Consider the following 17,457-nt stretch of genomic DNA (forward strand, 5'->3'; position numbering starts at 1 on the left):
ATTGACCACAGTTTTCGACTTCTTCTATCAATTTATTGTTGTTTTCTTACTTCAATCTTAGAAAAATAAAAACGGTATAAAATTATCGATTAATCTAACATTATCAGTTCCAAGATATGCTTGACCATCTTGTTTTGTTAAAGTTTCCAGAAATATAAAACTGGAAGTTAGACGAGCAAAAGTTATCTCCAAAATCAATATTAAACTCAGTTCTTTTATTTGGTTCATTCAAATGTTGCTTACTAATCGGATAGAAATTTTTAAACTCCGCCCTCTCAATATCACTAGCATACTTTCTGTAGTCCGCCATTTAATAAGACAAATTTTAAACATCATGTATAAGAAAGATATCATTTTTTCATCGATCTAATGTACGTTTTTATAAGAAAAGATATAAATTTAGAGTCATTTTTTAATGATCTACTTCGTCATATTCAGGATTCTCTTCCTTAAATTTTGCGATCTCGGTCACATATTTTCAATAAAATTTGCACAGGATAGTAACCGCTATCTATAATATTGTTCCAATCAACTGTATCTTTATTTTCATCCAAAAACTTTTATACTCAAGTGTTGATAGAGACAAAGAACAGACATATGATCTTTTAATTGATAATGTATATTTTCTTGAATGAACTCTGATGATAAAGTTTGATATTTAGCAATGTTATACCAATTCAATTTGTTTACGTATAATCTCATCATATCTTCGGATAGTTCATATTTTTGAGAAATATCGTCCCAATGTTCCTTTTTCAAATCTCTTTCGTGTTGCATTATAAAAAGATCGAAAGCACTGTAATGTCCCGCCATCTCTATTTATTAGGGAAAAATTTCAAGTTTTTATAAATTGGCTCTTTTTTGAGTTACATTCAGCACATTTTCCAGAAATTCTCTTAACTCCGTTAATGTTTGCATAGTATTTTATATCGTTTGTGGCAGTTTTTCTCTTTGCACCTCACACAGTATATGAGCGCCATTTTATATAAGGAAAATTAGTCATCATAGCCGCCTACTCCATTAAATCTGTTGTCGATGTTTTCAAAAGTTTTATCGACATCTTCTTTAAATTTATTAAAGTTTTCTTCTAGTTTATTTACTTTATCGAGATATAAAGAGTATTGATCATCTATTCTTTTAAGTAATTCATTATTATGTGTTACTTTCTCATTGAAACGTGTACCAAAATTTTCAAAAAAGTTTATTTTCTCATTGAAACGTGTATCAAAATTTTCCATAATTTTGTTAATTACTTCACCAACTAATTCATTAACATTATTTTTATATGTATTAAAGTTTTCTTCTAGTTTATTTACTTTATCAAGTAATTCACCAACATCGTCTACTGATCTTTTACTTCTTTCATCAAGTTTTTCATAGACTTCTGTTGTAAAATCTTTAACATGCTGTTTATGATTCTCATAATTTTGTTTTTAGTTCATTAAACATTTTAATAGGATCTTCTAATTGAATCATTACAACAACATCAAATGGATTAATTCCTTTACTAACACCGCTAATTCTTTTTCCTTTAAAATCTAAGGCATTTTTAACATTCGGATCATGTAAATCAACAATATCGATGTTTTCTGATAATTTTTAGAGGTTTTAAAATTTGTTCTTTAACAACAACATCATGTTTGTCAATACCAGGTCGAACACCGACAATTCTTTTTTTATTAGCTAAACTAACATAATTCTTTTCAACTTTGATCGCTTCAGTAATTTTATCAGCTTTTTCGATATGAGACATTAAATTGGTAAATAATTTTTTTACACCATCATCAACTTCTTTTTCCAATGTTTTTATTTTATCAGCAAACTTCATTTGAACTCATGAAATTTGCAAGTTTGTTATCATATTCTGCTTTAAAATCTTCAATCTCGACAGCAAACTTATCTGAATCTGGAAGGTTTTGTAATAAATTTTCTAACTTGTTATCAAAACTCATTTCTCAAACTATCAAAATTCAAACTATTATCTACATTTTGAATAATTTGTGTTCCAAATACGTCAAAAATATTTTGTGAATCCATATTTATTAAGTAATAATTTGTTAACAACTTCTTTAAAAAATCTTTACCAGTACTCAGTTCATTCAAAACAAAAACACATAAATGACCACAAATTGGGGGATCTTTATAGTCTTGAATCTGAGAATCATTGTAGTAGACGCTTGATTTTTTCAAATATTTAATCAATTCTATAGGTGGTTTGTCCTCAATTCTTCCATACGAATCAAAATAACATGCATTCTTATCATTTTTATAATAACAAATCCAATGCGTTCCACTTCCCATAATCGAGTCTAAATTCACAATTCCACATTCAAATTTCTTAACTTTTTCAGGTAATGTATCTCTCATGAAGATTCCTCTAAAATGTTTAATATTTTTGCAGATTTCTTCCAATTCCCCGAATGTTAAAGGTTTTAAATTTTTTTTCAATGTTTGATTTCACGTAATTCAAAGTTTTTTCATCTAATCCAGATCCTGTAACATCTTCCAACTCTTTATCTAACCAATTTAAAATGTTTTGAACAATAGGAATCACATCTTTTTTAACGATTGGAGCAGCTTTACGAACATAAGGAACAACATTTTTAACAACTGGAATATTTTCTCCAAAATCTAATAAATCTTTCAAAAGTCCACCATTTTTAAGTTCTTTCAACTGATTATAAGAAAATTCTATTCTGGTTCCTTTATTGTTTTTCTTATGTTTTTCGAGTTTATTGTATTGTCTATTTGTTAAAAATATCTTATCTTTGCCATTTTTTAGTTTGATCTATTTTAAATTGAATACTAACGGGTATTTTCTTCTTAAAAGCGGATTTTATTTTTTCTTTCTGATTTTTGCTGAAATTTACATTCACCTCCATTTATATAGTTAAAATTTCAAGTTCTCTTCGATTCCCATTCCTAGTTTTCTCTTCAAAAAAAACATTGCTCCAGCTGTTGGAAAGCGCAACAAATCTTTCACCTAATCTAGCATCTTTTGATAAAAATCTATCCATTGCCTTATCTTGCAAAACTTTATCTGCTATATGTCTGGAATTTGTGTCTCTATGTTTTGCATAAAAAAATATCGTGTTCCATAGCAGCTTGATCTAATTTATTTATACCAGGATCTCCTCTTTTTAGTCTTTTTTCGAGTTTTTGTGCCAGGCCCCAGATACTGATAGCCTGGTACGTGTAATTCAAAAGGTAAATTGTTGATAAAATCATTCAAAAGTCCACTACCCTCAATCATAGATGAACTTATTGCCGGCAAAACTCGTTTTAAATATTTAATTCCATCAGGTTTTTCAATCATTTCATCAAGTTTGTTCGAAATAAAATCTTTAATCGCTTTCTTTTCGTTCAAAAAATTGTTGTTTCCAGCCTTTTCTTGAGCATAAATATAATTTATAATTCCATCGAGTTTTGTCCAAATCGTCGATATATCTGTACTCAATCTTATTAATCACTGTATTTTCTTATACCAGATCCTTCGATTCGTTTTTCCCAAATTGGTTTAATCAAATTGAGATATTTTTTACCTTTACTTGACTTTGGTTTCTTAGTTGATGGATCATTATTTTTGTAAATTGAATCAGATTTCCATAAAATTTCAGTATACTTTTTCAAGTCTTCTTCAGAATATAAACCGTCTTTTGGAACATCAGTGCCTGTTAATAATCTCCATAAACCTTGAGTTCCTTCATATGTTTTTTCATTAATAATGATATCATTATGCTCAAAATTCACGGGCAAATTTCCAATCATAAAACTTTTCTTTTTTCTGTCCCAATACAAACCAAATTTATCATCCTTTGCTCTAGGAAGAAATTTTTTACCAATTTCACCAATTATTATATCCGTTGTTCCAGGACTTATTGGTTCAACTATGGTAGAGTCTTCAATGATTCGAGGTCTAAATGGTGTTGAAGATGGTAATTTTGGCAATTCAAACTCTTCAGATTCTGGTATCGAAATATCAGCAAATTGTCGTACAACTGGAACCAAATTCATCAAATTTTGATTATCGCTTAAAACATTTTCAATTTTGCCCTCAACATTTTTTATTGCAGATGTTACAGGTTGATTAATTTTTTGAATAAATTCTTGTTCTTTTTCATCAATTCGAATCTGTTCTTTAAATTCTTTGATTAATTTCTTTTCTATTTGATCAAGTTTTTTTTGCTTCTTCTGAAGTTACGTTCGCCATTTATTTAGGAAAATTTTGAAACGTAAACGTGGAACGTGGAAACGTGAACACGAAACGTGAACACGGAACGTAAAACGTGAACGTGGAACGTGAAACACGAACGTGAAACACGAACGTGAAACGTAAACACGAACGTAAAACATGAACGTGAAACGTAAACACGAAACGTGAAACGTAAACACGAACGTGAAAACATGAACGTGAAACATGAACGTGAAACATGAACGTGAACGTGGAACGTGAACGTGGAACGTGAACGTGGAACGTGAAACAGATTTACCGTTTTTTTTCTGTTATTTTCATAATGTAAATAAAAAGTAAAGATAATATAAAAATAATTGTAACAAATATTTTATCGAGACCACTGAGCAGCATTTATGTTAGAAAATTTATTCAAATATTTTCCATTTTTAAGCCTCAAAGTTAGAGTAATAGTTAAAAATCCATAGTCTTCTTTCCAAATTTTATCACACAATTCATTAAAGTGGTTAAAACTCATATCAGATCCCACATAATTGTTGTAAATCTTTCTCGAATAGTGATCGTCTTGCTTAAAAACACACAACATATTCAAATTATTTCTATAATAACTTGTTTATCAACCTTTGAAAAGCATTGAGAAAGATAGATACAAGATATGTTTTTGTGACGAGACATTACGAAATATTCCTTAATAACGTCCTGATTTTCCAAAATACAATCATCAAAAACGATTAACGAATTGGGTTTACATTCGCTTAACGGAACTATGTCCTCAGAAGCATTATAAAAATATGATATTTTCTTACTTAAGTTCTTCTCAATATTTTCAAATCTTTCTTGCAATTTTTTATAAGCGTCTTGTTCTAAAGATTTACTAAAAACATACAAATTGGAATAAGGAATCAACCTATTGTAGATAAAATTCAATAGTAAAGTTGTTTTTCCACATCCACTTGAACCAACAATTAACAATCTGATTGGTTGATCTTTCTTATTTTCTTCAAACGTTTGAAGTTTTATCTGATCTTTTTGCTTTAAAAATTTCTCCATTTAAATAGAAGATTTTCATCTTGAAGCAACGCTTGCGAAAATGAAGCTGTTCAAGTTGACTTCAGAAAGCTCTAAATTAGTTTTAAACTTGGAACATCCTATACACTTAGAGGAAGAATCAAATTATTTTATCGGTTTAAGCGGTTTTTATTCTGACAATTTTGTAATAAATATTAGTGAAAGTTCTCCTTATTGCATAGGATTTAGTGAGAAGAACATAACAAAATACTATGGTTTAAACAAAGAATATTATACTTTAGATCAAATAAAAAATTCCCTTAAAAATTATCTGAAAACATTCAAACAATCAGATAAATCTTTAAACTTTGACGAAAACAAGTTTGAAATGCAAAAAAAATTATCTCTCTAATAAAATTCAAATAAAATCACCAGTAAGAATAATGTTTTCAGCAATTATTGTAGAATTGTTAGGGTTTGTTCAAGAAACTATTGAGCCAAATCAGGTATATTTAGGAAATAAAACGCCAAAATTTAGACCGTTTGATGTAATTGAAGTGCACTGCAATCTCGTTGAACCCAGTTTTGAAAATCATACCGAACATTTACACAAAGAATCTGAAATTTTGTACACTTTTTTTCCCAAATGTTGCTTATGGATCAAAAATCAGTGAAAAAACCGAATGAAATCGATTATATTCCAATTAGAAAAAAATATTAAAAGAATTCAAAAAATCGTTCTGACTATTCAAGACTCTGAGGGAAATTTATTAAATAATGAGAGTAAAACAACAATATATTTAAGATTGAAAAAGGAATAAAAATGAGTTGATGATGATGACAAAATTCAATATTTTTACTTAAAAAACAAGGGTCTATTCGAATGGCCCCTTAACAATCTTCATCCTGACACTGTTTTTATCAATGAATCTGGCCTTCATTCTCAAAATAAAAATTACTAGTTAAATTTCTTTTCTATCTAAATGGAGTCAGTTGTAGACCTACTCAATAATCAACTTAGATTTAAAAGCAAACATATCTTTACAATTGTTGACGAAAATAATGAATTTTGGTTTAAGGCTAAAGATGTTGCAGAAATATTGGAATTTAAAAATACGAGACAAGCTATCATAGATCATGTTAAAGAAAAATACAAAAAAAGCTTTGAAAACATAGATTCTGACAAGGGTATCGAATCGCGACTCTTACAAAAATTACATCCAGACACTATTTTCATCAATGAACCAGGCATATATTCTTTAATACTGAAATCTAAAATGAAGATTGCAGAAACGTTTCAAAATTGGGTTTTAGAAGAAGTTTTACCAAGTATTAGAAAATATGGCGAGTACAAACTTGAAAACGAAAATAAGCAGTTAAAAGATGAAAATAAAACAGTTACAAATTAAAGATGAAATGAAATCATTGAAAATAGAGAATCAAGAATTGCGAATGGAATTAATGAAGAGAGATATGATATGTAAAGATTTTGATAAGAAGAAGCACCATGTTTTTGTATTAATTAAGAAGAATCACATGTGGGAATGGCCTTATTACGTTATCAGAGCTCAGAAACGAGAAATACCAAACCGATTAAAACATCTAAAAATAAATTATCCTGAATTAGAGATTTTGTTCATTGATGACGAACCAAATTCTATCAATCTGTATAACCAAATGAAAGAATCTTTGAATATTTTATACAACGGAAATCATTTTACTACAAATATGGCAGAATCTCGACTGATTTATAGAATATCTAAATTACACGATGAAAATGTTAAACATTCGAATTATGATAGTTTGTTTGTAAATGTCTTTTAAGACTATAGAAATGTTGAATTTCTCTTCCGCATACGCAAAGAACTGGTCTAGCAAAGTTTTGTTTAGCACAATCTTTACAATATGCTTGTTTGTTGTCTTTACTATAATGGAGATTATAAAATTCTGAAATATTCTTAACCTTTTTACACCGTGTGCACTCTTTCTCTTCTAAAGTTTAATTTTTCCATTTTATCATATAATTCTTTTCTATATTTCTTATTACAATCCTTACAATAATAGCATAATCCATCTTTTCTAGTCTTATCTTGAAAAAACTTCGACAAATCTTTAAATTCTTGACACTTTATACATTTCTTTTGGGCCTCCATTTATATAGAAAAAATTACAGCTTTGACTTTTTCAATTCATATTCGTAAAAACTTCCGGTTATTTCTCAATTTTCAAAGTTTCCAAGTTTATTTAATTCGTCTAATATATCAGATTTTGCTTCGCCTTTATATCCATACGGTACTGTATCGATCTTATTTTCTAGGACAATTCTCTTATCATCTTTAGCGTTCAGTGCCAGCTTGTTTATGGTAACAGTGTACAACTCATGTTTATAACTTTTGATGACTGTCATCTCCCTAAATTCTTCTTTATCTTTGAACAAACATCTCTTCAAGTTTTCGATATTTATTGTTTTATTTACAACGCTTCTCTTAATTCCTTTACACCTAACTGGATTTTTGTCTAGATATTTGTACGAGTACATCTTTGAATCTTAAACCACAGAATTCTTCTAAAACTTCGCTATTTAGTTCGTCTTTGAATTTCCCTATTACCTTCTTATTTTTAGTAGTGAAACATTCATGATCTTTTGGATAATCGCTCGTATCAAAGTCCTCTATATTTTCTTTAATAATTTTAAAAGGATCTCGTTTCAATTCTAGGAAATAACTGTCTGTATCCATGTAACACAGATTCAAATCTGGATCAAACTTCTTTAATTTGTTGTAATAAAACTCGTACATTAGCAATTTTGAAAGGTCGAGAACTGAAAATCCTATGTAAAATCGGTTTGTTAAATTTAACCTTTTGTTTGTACATGTGACTCGCTATACAGTTTGTCGTCAAAGATGTTAAAGCATTTGAAATTTGTTTTCTTAGCTTGTTTCATTGAAAATTCTTCATTTCCAAGCTTAATATCACATCTGTTTCTCACATTTTCCATAGATTTTCCAAAAACTGAGTTGTTCATCAGCTTATAAAAGTCCTTTTCAAAGTCGCTTGTAGCTTTGGTTCTCATGTTTGTGTTAAAATCAATGTACTCTTTCATAAAAGGCTTCTGATCGAATGCAATAACTCTATTCACATGTTTCAAAATCATACCTTGTTCCAAATAGAACTTCAAATTTCTCGAATGAACAACGTATTCAGTTTTATCCAGTAGAGTTGTGCAAAGTTTGTTTTTAAAATGTTCTGGAGCAAGAGGTAAATCCTTGTGATGTTCGTGTAAATTTGTTGGATATTCTAGATCGACTTCAAGAATATAGCCATAATCTTCGTCGCCAGTGAGTTTCCAAAATTGTTTCTTGCCATTCTGCTGTTGTATACGTTTTAGGATCCATCCACTTGATATCGTTATATGGTAAATTTTGCATAAGCCCATACCCATAAAGGTTGTTTGCATCGACGTACAACAGATAGCTTTCTGGTTTTGTCTTATCGAAATCTTTCAAATATTTGTTATTTGCTTTAACATATCGTTTAATACATTGAGAAAATGCCTCCGCGAATACCTTTTTCAATCATTAAATACATGTTATAATCGTTAATTAGCTGGAAGCTCAATTTTCGTTAATTTTAACATAGCATCCCATGCGAGACTGGGAGCTGTTAGATAGTGTGCCGGATCGAGTTTATAGCAATTCAAACAAATATTCCTAAAATTTTCAAAGATATCAGCAAGCAATAAAACATCTTGGATATTGTACAAATCAGAGTAATTTTCCTAGATTTTTCTCTTTTAATTTGTTCCAAACATTTAAGTAGTGTTGAAAATCTTTCTCAGATATGCTCTCGTCTGTCAAAAGTGAATAGAAATCTTGAATTTTCAGCTGATGTTCTGTGTAATCAAGTTTTTTCAATACTATCGATAAATTCATAGGGAAATATTCCTTTTCCAGATAGAATTTTAAAGATTTCTTCTTCGTCATTTCGCTGTCTTTCTATAATTTCATTCAGTCCATCTTGTATAAAATGATTTGTATGTTTGAAGTCTTCTCTCTTTAGATTTTTTAGCTAACTTTTCTATAGACGAGGCCATGAATCTGAACGTGTCTACGAACGAAAACTTGATGAATTTTCTTGGCTTATCACCTTCGAATTCATAGCCATATCCAGAATTTACAGAATAATTTTATATATTTTTCATCGGTGTTTGCAATCAAATCAACATTACCGTATTGTTTTGCCAATTCTTTTATGTACAAATGCGTATCGTAAATTAGACATATTGTGACAGAAAACGGGAATATTCTGAGGAAATTTCAAATTCAGATTACAAATTCTATGAGCTGCACCTCGAAATTTTTCCAGTCAAATGACAGTGATCTCTGCATTTTTTGAATGCATCATAAGCAGAACTCCAATTATCTGGGTAAAAACCCTAAAGTTTTTTCAGTGTCTTGATACGATATTTCTTCACAAATGTGGCAAAGATTTGAATTTTGATACGAAATTTCTTCTTCGTCAGTCAATTTCATGGGCTTCATGTTCTTTGAATTATATTTTTTAGCTATGTACTTCGATAATTTATTGAGTTCTTCAAACAATTTTGCAGGAACGTTCGGCAACTCTTCTTCATTTTTTGCTCGATAACATATCGGCTTGTACATACGATTGGTCACATTAGACACTAAATATAGAGTAAAACCATAAGGTAATGTGCTTCTGAATCTTGGTTGTAGTCGATTTTTGCGGATTGTTTTTGCATGTGGGAATCTTCTCTAATTATGCTTTCAAAATCCATATAAATAACGTACGGATGGCTAAATTTCTTTTGGTAATTGGGTTAAATTTAGTTGTTTGACCCGGAAACGGCATAATTGGCTTGCAAACTTCATGTTGCTTGCAAATTTCTAAATGATCTGCTAAATCTCCAGATTTGTAGAAATGGCTTAAACATCTTCTACATAGCAAATTTTTTTATGTTCGTGTTTAGATAACTGAGAACTCACTAATCTATTTAAATCTGTTATCAACACATAATGAGATTTGTCTTCTTGTTTAACATACAATAAATCGATTTCTAACTCCGGCATTATAAACTTCGGAAATTTTGTAACGGAACAATATTGAGTTTCTCATCATAACTGTAGATATTTATAGACATTTTTGGATATTTGTACTTGGAATTGTGACTTCGTTTTTCAAATAATTGTATATCTTTTAAGGACATTGGATACTCGAAACCTGAAAATATCTCGTCATTTACAAATTTTCTCGTATTGCTTTGCTCTGTCAGCATTCTTTTCGGGTTTTTTTTTCAATAGCGCATCGGATAGAATAAATAAAGCAATAATCATCTTTATTTTTGATATTTATACAAGCTTTCTTATCTTTTGATTTTCTTTGGCAAATCGATATATGATCCTGCGTTCATAAATTCGTGTTTATTAAGGCTCAAAACTAGTTGTTTGCAGCTTTTAAATGTCCATCCAGAACCTCTATTTGGATGATTTGTCTGTTCTCGATGTGTTTAATTTATTAAATTGCTTAGTAATAAAGTCGTTTACATCAAAGATCTCGTCTGCTTTTATAGTAACAGTACATTGGACACGTTTGTGTTTCACCGTTCACTAAAGTTCTTTCGTATTCGCATTCCAAAGAGAGATATCCTTTTCATATTTTTTAACATTCTCTTGAAATTTTTCTATTAAACTTTTAATTTCTGGGCCTCATAATTGATAGATATTTGTAAATTGACATGGAATTATCGTTTTAAATTTGTTAAAATGTATTGCTTGAAAAGACCGTGAATTGAGGATAAAACCTCTACATCTATGATATTTTCAGGTTTTCGTTAAGAGGTTTTGTCAATTTCTTCGATCATTTCAGACTTAGTTTTATCGTTTGTTTCTATGGACAATTTTTCAGCGATTGATTGAATTTTTTCATCATTAAATAGATTTGAGATCTTTTTTATCTTCCTTAAAGCTTTTCTTTAATTCACGCAATTTTTTCTATATTGTACATCTTTTCGTGACCATCGATTTGATTCTCTTTAGCCCAATTCCTCAAATAATTTAATTCTTTTTCATAAATATCTTTATTTTTCAGATGATTCTTTGAATTATAATGCCTGGTGTAATGATGTTCAAAAACATCTTTTTTGCAGTATGGGCACTCTATCCTTTTTCCGCTCCATATTTAAAGAGCAAAAATTTGTAAACTAAAATTTTTGAGAAGTGGTGATTTTTGTGACAACTTGACACAAATCAGCACAATTTCTGGTCAAATGTTTTCAGATTGTTCTTATTTATTATAGAAAAATCTTTTAACTAAGTTCTCCTGTGTGCCGCGCAGTGCTACCAACATTTCTCGCTCAACGGTAATGCCAACATATTCTAAATTCAACATTCGAGTATTATAAATTCCACAATTTATGTTGTCATACTGTCATGAAAAATTGCTTGAATACAGTTTACCATAGTTTATTTAAGTAAATTGTATTGTGAATTGTTTTTACATATTTATGGTGTATTGAACAGTATTTTGTTATGGAATTTCTGTCTGTCCCAAAAGTGAGCTAGAACCGCCTTACTGTTTGATTTTACAGATTCGTTTATTGTCCCTTTAAACAGTATTTTCCCTTGATTTTCTGTCTGTCCCAAAAGTGAGCCAGAACCGCCATACTGTTTGATTTTACAGATTCGTTTATTGTCCTTTAAACAGTATTTTCCCTTGATTTTCTGTCTGTCCCAAAAGTGAGCCAGAACCGCCATATTCATATCTACTTATATATATATATATACTATATATATATATATATATATATATATATATATAAATATAAATATCAATATATATTCTCTTCATGTGAAAATAAAAAAACCAAATATTGGTAAACTCTATTTATGAATTTTCGTATGTCAGCATACTTCTTCAGATAACAAAAAGTGTATAAATATTTACAAAATCAAATAATTAAACTAACTAAATAGGAACAAGGAAAAGAAACTTAAATAGAATAATAAACAGGGGGAAATACCTCACAGCTGATGTGATTTTTATCATAAACACCAAAGAGTAAAAAATTTTGAAATTAACGAATGTTAAAACCTAAAGGAAATTTTGACCCTTAAAACAAGTTGGTGAACAGTTTCGCTCCTTCTCAAATTAAACCTATTTAAATTTTCGTTGGCATGCAATGGAACATTATTGATGCCTTTTAGTTTTGTAACAGTTTTCAATTTTGTCCTGATTATGTTCCCTGGAATGTACAACGAGGGGCTTGTCATCTCCATGAACAATACTGTAACGGTGACCTGTCATTCTGATACGGAGGAGGGTTAGAGGTTTGGCCAATATACTGTTTATTACAAAAATTAAAATTTTAGCTGATATATTATATTACTTGAATTACAATCAATTGTTTTCTTTAATTGGATACGTTTTACTGGTTATGTTACTACTAACATTTTGACTAGAGGACATAATTTTGCACGTACCACAACGTGGTTTTTGACAGGGTTTACAACCGTTAAAAATTTTCTCTCGATTTTTGTGTTTTAAGATTGGTTTGGACTAGCATATTTTTTTAAGATTTTACGGCATTCTAAAGATGACCCTAGGTGGTTTTGAAAATATATCTTTAGTTTCCGATGATGACTGTAGAATATGGAAAGCAGTTTTTAATTATAGGGTTTATTTTGTTAAGTCCGGGGTAGAATTTTGTAATAAATTTAGGTTCATTTACAGGAAAAGATTTGTTGTAATTAAAATTTTTGTCCTATTAATTTGATTTTTTACAAGTTTGTCGGGATAATTTAAATTTTTGAATGTGTTGGTAATTTGTTAATATAATTTGTGAAATCAGACTCTTTGCTACATAAATTCTTTGCTCGAATGGCCAAACTTTTTGGAATACTTTTTTTTACATGTGTAGGATGGCAACTAGTATAATTTAAGTAATTCATAGTGTTGGTATCTTTAAACGTGAATTTTTGTTTTTAAGAAAGCCTTCTTCTAAAAACACATCAACATCTAGGAAGGTAATGATTGTGTGAGAATATTTCCAAGTGAAATTTAATGTTGAAAAGTTGTTTAGAGAATATAGAAAATCTTTTAAGGAGATCTTCACCATGTTGCCATATCAGGAAAATGTCATGTATATAGTTTTTGGTTATGTAGTTAAATTTACAGACATTACTTTTTCCGTCCGAAAAACAGAAATTAATTTGTAAGTAACAATTAAAATATAGGTCCAAAGAACTAAAAGAAATCGCACTAGGCAACGAGAACAATTTTGCTGAAATATCTCTATTTTTCATTAGTTCTAAATTAATAATTTAATTTTAGTATTTAGTAATAAACATTCACATTTGAGGACCCTGGATGCAACCAAAATACATGAACAGGATTTACTGTGCGAGCGAAGTTTAAAGTACAGTTAGGTTATCCTCCAAGTTCGACAAGAGTCCGCTGTCAAGTGCTCACAAGGGTGCAAGTTTAGCCCTAGAGAGCCCTACAGAGTGTGTTGTTACGTAACAGAGTTGTTCGCCACCAAGTTTTAAATATTAGTATATTCACTGGTAACTTTAACTTTAACTAGTGCTGTTTCGCGGAATGTTGTAAACGCTAAATTTATACTTGAATTGTAAACATATTTATGCAACAAAATTATATTGCCTTCCAAAATTGGCAATACAGAAGAGAGAAAATTAAACCAATAGATTATAGATTTAAATTCCTTTTTAAGTACATAAACATATATAGCTGCATCCCTGAAGATACAATGTAACAATGAAAAACATCTATGCTTCAGTGATTCTTTTATATATATTTTTTACGTGTGTGGACTATATTCCCTTTAAGAAGTTAAGCCTTTTTTCTCTCATTTATAATGGGCCAGTGACCTGTGCGGCGAGGATATTATCAAACAGAATAAGGAGGATAGTCGATGAAGCACAACGTCATTGGTGTCTTTATCTTAAAAATCAATTAAAAAACTAGTTTGCACCTATAACGTATAACTCATGGACATGCTATAAGAATTCGCACACTTTCAGCCGATTGTTATTTCGGACCATTTCAAAATGTCTAATTTACTACTTAAACTTCTTTTAATTTACGTAAAGTGTTAATTTTTTTTTACTTTTTATGTAAGTTAACTTAAGAGCAGGCGATAATTTAACATAAAAATATTTCTCTAACGTCTAAAACTGATTACTCCGCTTCAAAATTTATATATTAGGATATGTATAACCTAGGGGTAAGATTTTATTACTGGTAACCAAAAATGTTAATTAGTCAGCAACGTAGCAAGGAAAATATTTACTTCCAATAAAAGACAACAATAAATACACATTAGGAGCGGGTATTGTGTTCTATCAGAGGAAAACAGTGACAAATTGTGTTGTTTACGGTATCCGATGATGCACGCCAATGTCGGGACTGTGATACATATTTCATTTTTATTGTTCTGGCGGTTTTAGCTTGTTTAACATTTTCATATTTTGTATAATTTGCAGACTAAGAATTTATAATTAATATTTTATTTCTTTTGTAATCATGAAATACACAAAATTCGCTCAATAATATTGTGTTTAACAAAACGACAGTATTTTTGTTAAATTATCGTTGCACAATTTATCAAAACACACAATCACACCTAATTAAAGCGGGCTAAAACCTCAAATTAAAAGCCCGAAACTAGACACAGTTTGCACGAGATAGGCTTTTCAGTTTTTAAGTAGGTAAATATTTCTGTCATCGGGACAATGATGCAAATTCAACTATTAAATGAAATAAAACTTGTATTCTCTTTACAATCAACAAATAAAAAAAAAAACAATAATATTATATTTTTATACGTAGTTTTTGATGGGATAAAAAAATTTAATCAATTGGATTGTATTTTTCTATTCGTGAAACTAATTTAATAACAGAATTTTTAAAATATACAGAAAATTGTCAGCTGTTGCAGAACTGCTGAGAGAATAAATTACATACGCAAATGAAGATAAATTCTACTGTTTTTACGTAGGAGTCACCAGTATCTTATATTTTCAATTTGGATTTTTATTGTTGTCTCCTGTTAACCTACACACACACACACACACACACACACACACACACACACACACAACACACACACACACACACACACACACACACACACACACACACACACACACACACACACACGCACACGCACGCACGCACGCACGCACGCACGCACGCACGCACGCACGCACGCGCGCACACACACATACACACATCACACAGAGATGTTTTATCAAATTGTTCAGATTATTCAGGTTATTCAGACAAATCCAGTTATAAACATAATTTTGTTTGTCAAAACTGTAAAATATCCCATAAAAGCTTTAAGGAGCACGTAAATCTATAAATTTTAGTGTATAAAATTTTTACTAAAGTAAAATAGAAGCAAAGAAAAACTTAAAACAAATACTTTTTGTTCTTGAATAGCCCTCAAAGTTTACCAACCGTAAAATTACGCTACAAACTGTATTTTCTGCTTGATATGTAAAACTGTAAAGAGTATAAATGTTTTATTAAAAGTTTGCATAGCAAATTACTTCTCTGATTCAAACTACCTTCGTTTGTTTGTCAAATATTAACGAGCTCAGAGCCTATAAGGGACATCTAATGGACTGTTGCAGTTGGCACACCCTTTGTGTGGACAGAGCTAATTGGTCTCAGCACGTCCTCAAGGGAGATTGAGAGATAAACTTGGGCTTTATCCTGAATAGACCGGTAAGAATCCGTATCTATGCAGAACCTCCTTGTGGAATGATTAGATGGTTTGGACAGGCCTGCACGCGAACATAGATATAACAGTCACACAATTCAGGCATACGTTAATACAGGTGATCATATATTTAAAGTAAAATAAAGTGTGTTTCTTCTTTTACTATGTGTAATTTAACATTCTTAAAAAATGATTTCAAAGTGATTTTAACTATAATCTTACGGATCTTAGCATTTTTTTTTAAACATAGATTTTAAATTGAATAATATTCCGCCTGTCGCGTTGAAGTTAGTTGAAGTATAGAAAACAGCTCACAAATTAGATGTTTCTTTTTTTAGATGTTGTGAGTATCACATGTTTTCCTATCAAAATAGATAAGTTTGTTTTAGATCGGACTTTTATTATTGATATTATTGCTTCTCGGATTTGTGTCGTAATGATAAAAATTATGGAAGTCATTCATGATTAGCACAATTTTAAAACTTATGGGATTGCATTGGAATAGTAAAGTTTGAAGGTTAAAATTAAAAGCTTAAGGGAAACTGGCAACATTCCATTGCACTTAGTCATGCATTTCCTGAAATAAGAAGTACATTTATTTCACTGTAATTACATGAAACATTTAGACTAAAGGAGTTAACTAATACTAATTATGTACAGTACAACTTAAGTAACTAAAGCTTAGCAATATAAATGTTATTATCTTTAAACAAATTTAAATGTCCCCCTCCTAATTTGATTCAAAACAGTTGGCTCTCCTCGTAAATTTAGCAAATGCGTTTGAGAAGACAAAATTGCCCTGGCTTCCCCTCTTTCTCGGCTGTTAATACTACCTACCATTGAACACTGAATGATAATGTTTCTTTAACTAAAGTGTACTTACCCTACCTATCGTCTGTACACGTCAAAACATTTCAACTATGCTATATTAACTTTAGTATAGAGAAATTACAAATTAAAAAGATGTATCTCCTCATCAGATATAAAGCTGTATTTAAAGGACGGACTATAAAAAATCAAAGACGGTTTCTTGCAAACTTGCAAAGCTGGTACAGGCACTTCAAGTTTCCTTCATAAGAGTTTGCCATTAATCGAATCAAGGCGGTACATTCTGGTCAGCCATTTGTTGCATATGAATTCTTACAACAGAATTAGAAGTTCCAGAGTTGCTTCAAGGTCTAAACCTAAGAGTTTCCTATGCTAAAAGATATAAGACCGTATTCGCTAGTTTACAGTGTATTCCTCCTACATGTTCAAAAAGTAATTTTGATCAGTATCCAATGATCCGGGAACCTTCTACAAAACTGGACATACTCAATCACAAAATCGGTTTCTTGCTGTGTTTTGTATTAAAACTGGAAAAATTTCAATTCCATCTGTGTCCATCCTCCCGAGATCTTGGAATCGAATTGACCTATAAACTTGAAAATTTTCACCTTAAGCTTCATTTCCATATGAGTTAACACTAATTTTCATTGTGGTGCACCTCACT

This window comes from Homalodisca vitripennis, chromosome 1, assembly GCF_021130785.1.
Source record: "Homalodisca vitripennis isolate AUS2020 chromosome 1, UT_GWSS_2.1, whole genome shotgun sequence".
NCBI lineage: Eukaryota > Metazoa > Arthropoda > Insecta > Hemiptera > Cicadellidae > Homalodisca > Homalodisca vitripennis.